Below are 10,975 nucleotides of genomic sequence, written 5' to 3' on the forward strand. Positions count from 1 at the left end.
ACTACTCGAGCATTGAGGTGAGTATATTTCGGCCACCGGCATCTCTTCCCCCCGCTCGCCGCGCTTGCTTTTCACAAACGGAGCTTCCAAGAGCTTTGCATCGCCACCGACACCCGATCTGCTTATTACTGCAAGCATTGAAGAGGGTTCATCGATACCGGCACCTTCCCCCCGCTCGGCGCTTTCGAAATACATCTACTTGCGCGTACTAGTGGGTTCCGACACCGGCACCTTCCCCCCCTCGCCGCCCTCGCTTTTCACAAATCAAATGCCGAAGCACTTTGCATCGCGCCCAGTCCCCCGGCCTGCTTATTACTCGCGCATTGAACTGAGTTCATCGACACCGACACCTTCCTCCCCTCGCCGCATTTGTTTATGTCGCAAATCGAGTGCCGAAGCACTCTGCATTGCGCCGCGGCACCCGATTTGCTACTACTCGAGCATTGAGGTGAGTATATTTCGGCCACCGGCATCTCTTCCCCCCGCTCGCCGCGCTCGCTTTTCACAAACGGAGCTTCCAAGAGCTTTGCATCGCCCCCGACACCCGATCTGCTTATTACTGCAAGCATTGAAGAGGGTTCATCGATACCGGCACCTTCCCCCCGCTCGGCGCTTTCGAAATACATCTACTTGCGCGTACTAGTGGGTTCCGACACCGGCACCTTCCCCCCATCGCCGCCCTCGCTTTTCACAAATCGAATGCCAAAGCACTTTGCATCACGCCCAGTCCCCCGGCCTGCTTATTACTCGCGCATTGATCTGAGTTCATCGACACCGACACCTTCCTCCCCTCACAGCATTTGTTTATGTCGCAAATCAAGTGCCGAAGCACAATTTCTCGATACCGACGGGCTCCTATCCCTCCCTTTGATTGATCTGAGCGGTTACTGACATCGTTTCAGTGGACTAGAGGCAACACCGATCCTATAGATCTCGACGAGCTACATCATTTCAAAAAAAGAATCGCCCCAAACGGACACCCGAGCGCAAAGTTATGACCCTCCAAAGTCTGTTGCGACTTGTCGCAGCAACTTCAGAGCTCGATTTCGCTTTGTACGTAGTCCTAAATCTGATTTTTCAATCCGCCATTGCGTGTGTTTCGAAAAATCCTATGAAAACGAGTGCTCACACGGTTCATTTGGTTAACTGAGCTGAGAGTTTAGGCTTTCTGAGTGCTTGAGAACCATCATCTGTAGCACCAGAACTGACATTTACTGAAGGGGGTCTGCTATAAGCAGCAAAATTTCAAAAATAACCTCATCCGACTTGTTTTCTGAAGGGTAATGTCGGTAAATCAATACAAGATATAGAAGACAAGGGGACGCTGAAGAGAGCCACCACAGCCGCGCGCCATTCTTCTCTTATGCGGAATCCGACGGGTACGTACGTCCAGCCTTCTCTTTCTGTTTCGTTTCATTCCTTCTTCTATATCTCTCTTGTTTTCCGGTTTCTATTATACGATAAAATCACAAGTCTATTGTTTGTACGTGATGGATTATTTGCTGTGATATACTCCGAATTGGTTTATGTTGTTTACTCTCACCATGATTTTCATGATTTTGCACTTGAGAGTGCGTTGCACAAAATTCTAGTTTCCAATCTCTGAAACTACATGGAGTTAGCTTAGGACTCATATTCTTAATAGCTCTATATTTCTCTTGACGCTAGCTTCCCAATCCTGCGGTAGTGTACTAAAGAAAACAAGACCACTATAAGAGGCTATAGTCCTGAGTTAAATATTCATGTGTTTCTAGCCATCCATTGATTTAAGTAATTGTCAGTTCTGCATTTTCCTTTCACATCTAAAGACATTTCTTAGTGTCAATTCTCCGCATACCGTGCACAACTTATTTTTGTTTCAATCTTAAGATATTTCTTTGTTTCAATCAAGATTGTGCTTTGTACTTCTAGGGCGGAAGACTCATTGACAGCAAAAGCTTTTATGGTTCAACCACTTTTGTTTGGTCTTCCACTTTCTTCTTCTCAGGTTTCTTGTTTGCTTATAATTGTGTTTATGGTTAAGATAGGGAACTCAATAAACCATCAAGGGAAGGAATTTATCAGATCAAAAAGACTTTATATCGAACTATCATATGGATTCTAACTCCCTCAATTTATCAGATCAAAAAAGACTTCCTATCAATTTAATCCCATTTATATTATGCTTTAGGTATGCATATGCAGTCCTTTTACTTTTTATGCCAAACTGATGACATCCTGTTGTGAGTACTAATGCTTTCCATTTATCTTTTCTCAGTGTCTCCATCCTCGGAACTATTTGGCTTTCAGTTCAGCACATAAACAGCGGAATTAAATGGTATGAAGATGACGTTTACTTCACTTTTTGAGTTACATATTAAACCATTCCAATTGACTGAATCCCATTCAAAGTAATATGCAAAACACGTACTCAAGCATTATTACAATTCTGGAATTCGTATATGCAACTAGCTATGATATTCCAATTTTAAGTTTCAATATGGTTCATTAGTTTCAAGTTCAGTCCATATTACAGGATTACATAACAGGTAAGACCAATATTTATGTGGTGGATTGGTACAGTACACAATATAATCATACCATGTGTAGTAGAACATATTGACGTATGTATTGAAAATGTAGATGCATAAAGATTTTAGATTTCGTATACCTTGGAAATTTTTAAAAAATTTTGTTTGCTTTGAATTCTGATGCAAATAAAACTGAGATTAGGAATATCTCAGGTTTCGATCGGTTAATAACATTGGATCCCTGGATGCAGTATCACCTGTTAAAATTCATGCCAGTTCTTCTTGGCTTAGTTAGAGACTATAAATTTTAAAAACAATGTTCTCTGTGGTTGTTTTAAACTTTCTTCATCATGTTATTAACTACATTGCTTTTAGTTCACTTCTCTATCAGCCATTTATTAGATGTAGTGTAACCAAAAGAGCCACATCCTATTTTTCTTGTTCTTGCGGTTTCTTCTTTTCTAGGATTAAACTGATTGGAGTAGAATAATTCAGGTTGGCATGGTTGCGAACTTGAGGGACTTTCTGCAAATTAACCAATTGTGAAGGAAAAGAGGTATACCTTGATTCTATAGGATAATTCTAGTGTGGTGCATCTAAACTTGCATGATAATTATAGGATAATTCTGCAAATTAACCAGTTCTTCTTTACATCTAAACTTGCTCTTTGCATGTCTGATGGTTTGATCCAGGCTGCAACTTTCAGTAAATACTGAAACATTAAATTATAACTATATAAATTATTCAGTTGGTATATCTCAGTGTCGTTGGTTCCTTTTTGAAGCATTCACACACTTTGTATAGCTGTCTACTCATGTCAATGACTGGAAATTACAATTTATTTACGTAAAATTTAACAAAAATCGCAGTGTTAGGTAAATTGAATTTCAGCTTAAATTAACATTGACATTTTTATATGATAAATTTCTCAGGTAAAAGGATCACAAGTATTGACATATAGCTGAACAAGTGTATCATGCGCTTTGAGATTGGTTTGCATATTCCATCTATATTTGAGATTGATTTCAGACCTATATTTGCTTCAATCTTACTCCAGGATATTATCAGTACTAAGAGACTCAAAATCTTACAGGATTTCAGTTCGTGGAAAACCTTACAGAACTCATGCACTTGTATGTATAGATAACCCCGGCGTTAACATATTACAACTTGGAGAATTTTTTCTTGGAATCTAGCAGTGAATGTTCTTGTTTTACAGGCAACTGGAAAGCACATTGCTTGAAGGACCATTTCCAAGCAGTTTTGGTGCTTTGACCAAATTAGACGTTCCTGAACATATTGGCAAGTTTTCCAAGTTGCAATACCTGTAAGTATCCTTGTCATTCATTATCTATAGTTCATCCTGCTCTAAAGCTTGTCACATAATTCTCCTACAAGTTCCTTTCATGAAATTTGACGGTATATCTATCATTGCTTTATGCACTTTTGTTAATTGTGTTAGCTACTAATATATGTGAGCTTTTGGTTTTCCTTGGCTTTCTAAACTACAAGTTCAACAAGATTGTAGAAATAAAGACTGATCTGGTGTCAAGTTCGATGGTACGGTGAAAAACAATGTGTGTCCGTGTGCGATTCGAATGATCTAACAATGCTTAATGTTCTTGCTTCCTTAATTATGTCGATGCAGATACAACAATTCCTTAGTTTATTCTTCTATACATATCTTATCAACTTTGAGTATATGACTACCGCAATGCTACGCCACACATGTAAATATCAAATCCTACAATGAATAATGATTTAAAGAGAATAGCATGTAGCAATAGCTATTACATGAATGTACTCTTTCTACTGTAAACCTTGAACCTTGTAGGTTCTAGGTTTAGATATATGGTCATATGATAGGACGCTTTGCTATGGTTTGCTAAGGTATATATGGATTCATTGTACAATTGATTATGATATAATGACAACTGTAGTTTAATTGGTATGGAGGCTACTATATATTAGCATATTGTAAAGTTCAATGTGATTGTTTTAGCATGAGAGAACAGTAAAAATAAAATCAGATTATGATGTTTCAGTCTTATTCAAACAGCACAAAATTATTGTAGAAAATTAATTATGAGAATCTAAACTAAATGCTAGTGTTGTTACTAGTCTATTCAAACGACATCTATATGTTGTTAGGTACGCTTCAAGTAATATATTTCTCAAGATAGTGAAATATGGTTTCATTTAGGTCACATAACCATTAATGAACCAACGATCAAAATGTTTACATGACAACATTTTTAAGTTACATAATAGTAATTGAGATGACATTCTAATGCTGGGGATTTATCATTCACAAAGCCATTAGCCTAAACGTGTCCTACTTTTGGGTGAATTTGGGATTACCCAGATGACACTTGAAAGGAAAAATACAAAACTATCTAAGCATAGTTTATACGACGGTTTAAAACTGTTGTATGAGTGGCCATCAGATATCACTGAGGTTCTCAGCACATAGATTTTTATTTTGGCCTAGTGTGACATTGATATGCCATTGCATCATGACCATGCTTGAGAGCATAAGTGGTTGTCCACGTTGGTGTTCGCTTGGAGTTGCGATAAACCCACAAGATACTATCCAACTCTGTATGCCACCCTCTTGGTGAAGAAAGCAATTGCAATCAAAATGAACTTGTGTTGTGTAGAAGAATGATCGTCCAACCTCTAACAGGTCAAAGCTCGATAATAGGTTGCATAGGGATGCTAGGAACGTGTTGAACTGGTGCATGTGCTTGCTAATCCAAACATCATTTGGCAAAGCTTTAACAACTTTTACATTAGTAGGCTAATAATAACCATAACTGCGAATGAGCCATCTCATATTCGGTCCTCCCTGATGTGAACCACACATGCCCTAGTGTACCTCTCTCATGATTCTCTTGGCCACTGTACCATAGATATATCTAAAGTCATTTTTAGCATCAATTAAAAATCGATGTCTTAATTTTTCTGATTTCAGACATCACCCAGTAAGACATTGATTTTTTTTTTTAAATTAACATCAGTCACGAAACGATGTCTGTTAAAATAATCCTAGTAGTGATACACTTGAGATCGACACCATCCTCACCTCTACAAAGGAGCTCGCCACCCTTGAGAATGTAGTTCAAGGCTAAGAACCGTCTTTTCTTGCTAAGTAGCTCAAAAGAAGGGTCTTCCAAGTAGTCAACAATGGGCTTCCTCCAATCCACATCTATAGGGTCGTGATTTCAAATTTGTTCCATTGTTTCGAATTTCGACGGTGTTTTCTGGCCACTTCCCGACCGATATGGACTTCGACGGAGGTATGAAAAATATGTATTTTTGTATGATATACAACTTTGATGTTGGGGTCGAGTTGTTTTGGAGAGGTTGAGTAGGGTAGCGTGTGGTAGTGCATGGTAGCTCGGGCAGCGCATGTGGCAACACATGTGGTGGTGATTTAAGTAGTGGGTGGTTCTGTAGTGTTGTATTTGTTGATACGAACCCAGAGAAATATAATTTGTCGAATTCAGTTTGTGTATTTTTGCATGATCTACAACTTTGATGTTGGAGTCCAGTTGTTTTGGAGAGGTTGAGTAGGGTAGCGTGTGGTAGCGCGTGGTAGCTCGGGCGGCATGTGTGGCATCACGTATGGTGGTGATTTAAGCAACAGTGGGTGGTTCTGTAGTGTTGTATTTGTTGATACGAACCCAAAGAAATATAATTTGTTGAATTCGGTTTGAGTATGAGCACGTGGGGAGTTTAATAAGTTGAGGCTCATGAATTAGTGATCGTGTATGACTGTGAATCGTTAATGATATATTTCTCCTTGACTCAGGACAACATTCAGATATATTACAGACGGGATTGTCACTCCGGACGCTATTAGCTATATGGTGAGCGGACATTGCTTTTAAATATATATGCATGCGGTTATGTATTTAGAAACTATCGGTTATTCCTATTGTATTGGTTTGTTGATACATTTGTGATATGTCTAGTTGGAATTGATAATATTGTTGGCTATGTTATTATCTTGGTTGATGATGGATATGATATCGGTCACTTGGATCGGTTATGGTGTTGTTGTTGCGATGTTATTTGTCAGGGAAAGATATGGTTTATGTGGATAAATATTTGGGGCTGTGTGATCGTCCAATGTGTGAACTCAGTTACTTCAGTCAGTTAGACTATGGCATTGGTTTTGAGTATGGATCTGAAAAGAGTTTGGTCACATGTTGCCGAGTGAGACTCAGGGTTGCTTTATGGTTGTGATGGAGATGGTATGAGATATATGTTTACAAGTGAGATTCGGTGTGAAGTTACGGAGTGGTTGATGGAATCATTATAAGATATATTGAGACACTAGAAGAGAATGGATGAACTAGCAGATTTACTGATTTATTTCATATGGTTGAGGACCATATCTTGTGATATCTCTCTTTTGCCTGGGAGGTGATATGGTAAAGTCGACGATACCACGACAACTCAATACCCTCTCTGTTAGCGCGATATAATGGTATTGGGAGTCGGGGAGTATTATTGTTGTCCGGGGGCATACCATATGACATGATGATATCATTTGACTAGCAGGGCTAGTCCTTTTATTAGAACAGGAAGAGAGGGGATGGATTAGCAGTGTTCTGATGTTATTGACAGTATCTCTGACTGCCCAGGGGGCATATTGTATGATGATACCGAAAGAGAGGGGATGAACCAGAAGTGTTACATATATTATGATACCAAAAGAGAGAAGATGAACTAGCAATGTTGGAGATGCTACTGGTTCACTAGAAGAGAGGGGATGTACTAGTGGACCACATATATATATATATATATATATATTCAAAGATTGAGGGAATGTATGTGACACTAGTATGTGTGCGTTGTGGTCTTGTATTGGTTTATGAGAGATGAGATGGTCATGTGTGTGACGTACTAGTGGACCACACACACACACACACACACACACATATATATATATATATATATATATATATATATTCAGAGATTAAGGGAATGTATGTGACACTAGTATTGGTGCATTGTGGTCTTGTATTGGTTTGTGAGAGATGAGATGGTCATGTGTGTGACGTACTAGTGGACCACATATATATATATATATATATATATATATATATATATTCAGAGATTAAGGGAATGTATGTGACACTAGTATGGGTGCGTTGTGAAAATGAAACGTGCAAATAAATGATTTAATAAGGCAATAGGAAAGGAAAAAGGAAAAAAATTAATTTAAAGGCCCAAACGGCTATTGGGCTCGTCAAGCCATAGGCCCAAAAAAGGGGCTGCTGGGCTGGGTCGTGCGGGTCGGATCTGGAAAATCCGGGTTGGGAAAAGAGTTGCTCTATCACAAGGGCGGGCCGTCGACACCAATCCCTCACGGATGGTTACTTGGTTACTCAAATCCCTCATCGTAGATCTTGTTCTGTCCTGATACCTCGTTGCCTTTCAAATCCCTCACGGATGGTTACTTGGTTACTCAAATCCCTCGTCACAGATGTTGTTCTGTCGTGATACCTCGTTGCCTTTCAAATCCCTCACGGATGGTTACTTGGTTACTCAAATCCCTCGTCGCATATCTTGTTCTGTCCTGATACCTCGTTGCCTTTCAAATCCCTCACTGATGGTTACTTGGTTACTCAAATCCCTCAAGGATCCCTGTGTTACCTGTTACTTGGTTACTTAAATCCCTCACGGATCACCTGGTTACTTGTTACTTTCTTACTCAAATCCCTTGCAGATGATCTTGGCTCCTTGTTACTATTCTTGTTCTCTTAATCCCTTGCGGACTGTTCTATGGTGACTTGGCTCTATGGCTATTGTTCTTTCGTGATTTGGCTCTCTGGTTACTAGTTACTTTGGCTAAAACGCCCATAACACAAATGCGATAGCTATGAACAAATGGTTGGGGTCCACCAGTCAAATAGCTATGAACAAATGAACAAATGATTGGTTACTTGTTCTTTCCTAATTTGCTAAAACGCCCATAACACACTCAATGCGATAGCTATGCACAAATGGTTAGGGTCCTTGGAAAGTAGACACACAGACCTTTCCAACGGTATCAAATTCACAATATTTCATTGAGTGAGCTGTCATGTAGGTCTTGTTGAAATTGACTTACAAAACTGGACAGATTTTGATTTGTCACATTCAATGTGTCTTTCACAAATGAATGAGGGAAGGACCAATGAATAACTGATTTTAGTCCGAGATGAAACCGTACGCATCCTCTACGCTGCTAGTGTCAACTGCTCAACAAAGGCGTACATTGATGTTGTTGGAGCTACTGGAGGCATTGGTGTGGACATGAATTATGTTAGTTCACTAAGTGTAAAATTAAACCCATGTCAAAGGAGCAATGCAAGTCCAATGATGATGCATAGGCGCATAGTTAATCACATAATAATGAGGCATCACAAGCTCTTATGAAGGAGGGTATGCCGCCATTGATGGCGTGAATGTCGTGGAGCTGCCGAGAGGGGCAGCTCGGCCTCATTCTGCAGGGCACGGATAGGCATGGCCTCACCATGTGGAGCACGGGTGAGGTGGTCCTCCAATCACTTCCAGAACTTGAAAAATGGATGACCATGTGAATTCTTAAGGATTCTAATCATCATACCACGTCCAGGATGCCCGAGATGGGCATGCCAAAGCATATAAGAGTCTGAATCACAAAAGTGGCATTAAACCACATATGATTCTAACATTCGAATGGAAGTAAGATACAAACCATTTCCGGGACTCTTCATCTTCTCTAAGATGCGGTGCTAGCATGCTTTGTTAGAGGTAACACATAGATACTCCTCTCCATTCTCAACACAAGCATCAAGATGAAAATTTATCATAGGCATGTATGACCTTTTAAAACTTAACGAGACACGAAGATATAAAATACAATCTCCGCACGAGATCTGTAAAACAACTACCTGCGCCGTAAGACAGTGTGGGTGGTTACGCAATTAGCAAAACACTCGATTTCACGGCGGGACATTCTCAAAATAAAATTAAGAGTCAATGAAACTGTGAACCTTTTTAGACAATACACCGTAGAATATTGTAAGAGGGGGGATTGAAACAAAGTGCAATCCCATAGAGTGTATCACATGGCAATAGAACTACATTCTTCAACTTAAGAGTTGGTTTCCAACATGGTATTAGAGCACAGTTGAATACCAAACAGTTAGGGTGGTAAAAACCCATCTAATTGGTGCGGGTGGTTACCAATAATAAAAACCGGTTGAGCTATGAAAATGACTTGGATAAAACCAGAAAAAATAACCGCAAAACCATGTCCAAATAACTCAAAACTGAATGAAACTTTGGCGGGAAAACGCTTCAACAAAAAATGTTGGAAATATACCGGAAAAGCAAGGAGAAAGCGGCAAAGAATTGCCGAAAAACTTGATGGAAAACCGGTGGCGCCGGTGACTGAAAAATCAGCCGCTGGTGGCCGAAATCTGGCCGGTTAGGAGGCCGGACTTCATATCTAACTGGAACCGTTAGCATGAATCGAGTAGTGGTGCCGGAAGCCCCGGAATGAACCGGAAGGCGGCCAAAACGGCCGGAAAGGTCGGTAAAACGTTTCGAAAACATGCCGAAAATGCCAGATATCGAAATGATGTCAAATTTTGACATTCCGAGGTTTGTTTTCTAAATATCAAGTGTCAAATTCATAACGTAGTGCTAGTGGGGTCCCATGTAACCCAAAAGCGGCCAATTTAAGAACCACAACAAGTTGTAAACGTTGACCATTCATGCTAGGTTCAAGGCAAATCAAATTCTCACGAGATCATCTTGTAAACAAGGAATACGAGAAATTTTATTGAATATGTCAATCTTTAATATAACACAAATAAGTTTCCAATTCCAATAGACGACTTAAGGTAAAGTCGAGTAAGAAACATGGCAATGTCAACGTCATAGTTGAAAAATATAAAGCAGAAAACATAGTCAAAATAGATTGATTAATCAAATATTCATAGCAACCAAATCTTGCGTATGAGATGGGGCGGAGCCTTAGTTTGAGGCTCAAAATCTGCTAACTGGAGAACGGAAGAATGTTACTTTTCCATCTCAAATGTTCCTTCAATAGATATAGATACAGGTGCCAAAAAATGGCATGTGTTTCTTAGATGTGGAGCATGCATCAAGGTCAACTCTGGTAAAACAACGTCATGGATGGTTATTGAATCACTTGTAAAGTATGTGTGTCCCATAAAATTTTCTATTTTGGGATCTTTTGTCAGCAAATAGTGCTGTTTCAGAGTAATGAATTTCAACTCAAATAAATGAGTACTAAGACTTTGAATTATCGTTCATAGTCATGAGTTCAAAAACTCAAAAATTTAAATTACAATCGCCATGGCAACTCATCCACAAGAAACGAGGGTCGTAAAGGTTTCAAATAATCGAAACTATTCAAGTATGTAACCAGAATTAGAAGGGTTGTGATGTATGTGGTC

The 10,975-nt window shown here is 39.5% G+C and overlaps 1 long non-coding RNA gene across 2 annotated transcripts; it reads left to right on the plus strand.

Annotated features, from left to right (window-relative positions):
* The first annotated feature begins 2,148 nt into the window (after window positions 1–2,148).
* On the plus strand, window positions 2,149–3,866 carry LOC126803195 (uncharacterized). Of its 2 annotated transcripts, XR_007673071.1 has the most exons (4): window positions 2,149–2,317; window positions 3,006–3,066; window positions 3,568–3,643; window positions 3,730–3,866. It is a non-coding gene; the product is annotated as an uncharacterized LOC126803195 (long non-coding RNA). The 2 variants fall into 2 exon arrangements; XR_007673070.1 differs by lacking the exon at window positions 2,149–2,317 and having other exon boundaries at window positions 2,755–3,066.
* Window positions 3,867–10,975: the final 7,109 nt, after the last annotated feature.

The sequence above is a fragment of the Argentina anserina genome, chromosome 7 (genome assembly GCF_933775445.1).
Source record: "Argentina anserina chromosome 7, drPotAnse1.1, whole genome shotgun sequence".
In the NCBI taxonomy this organism is placed as follows: Eukaryota; Viridiplantae; Streptophyta; class Magnoliopsida; order Rosales; family Rosaceae; genus Argentina; species Argentina anserina.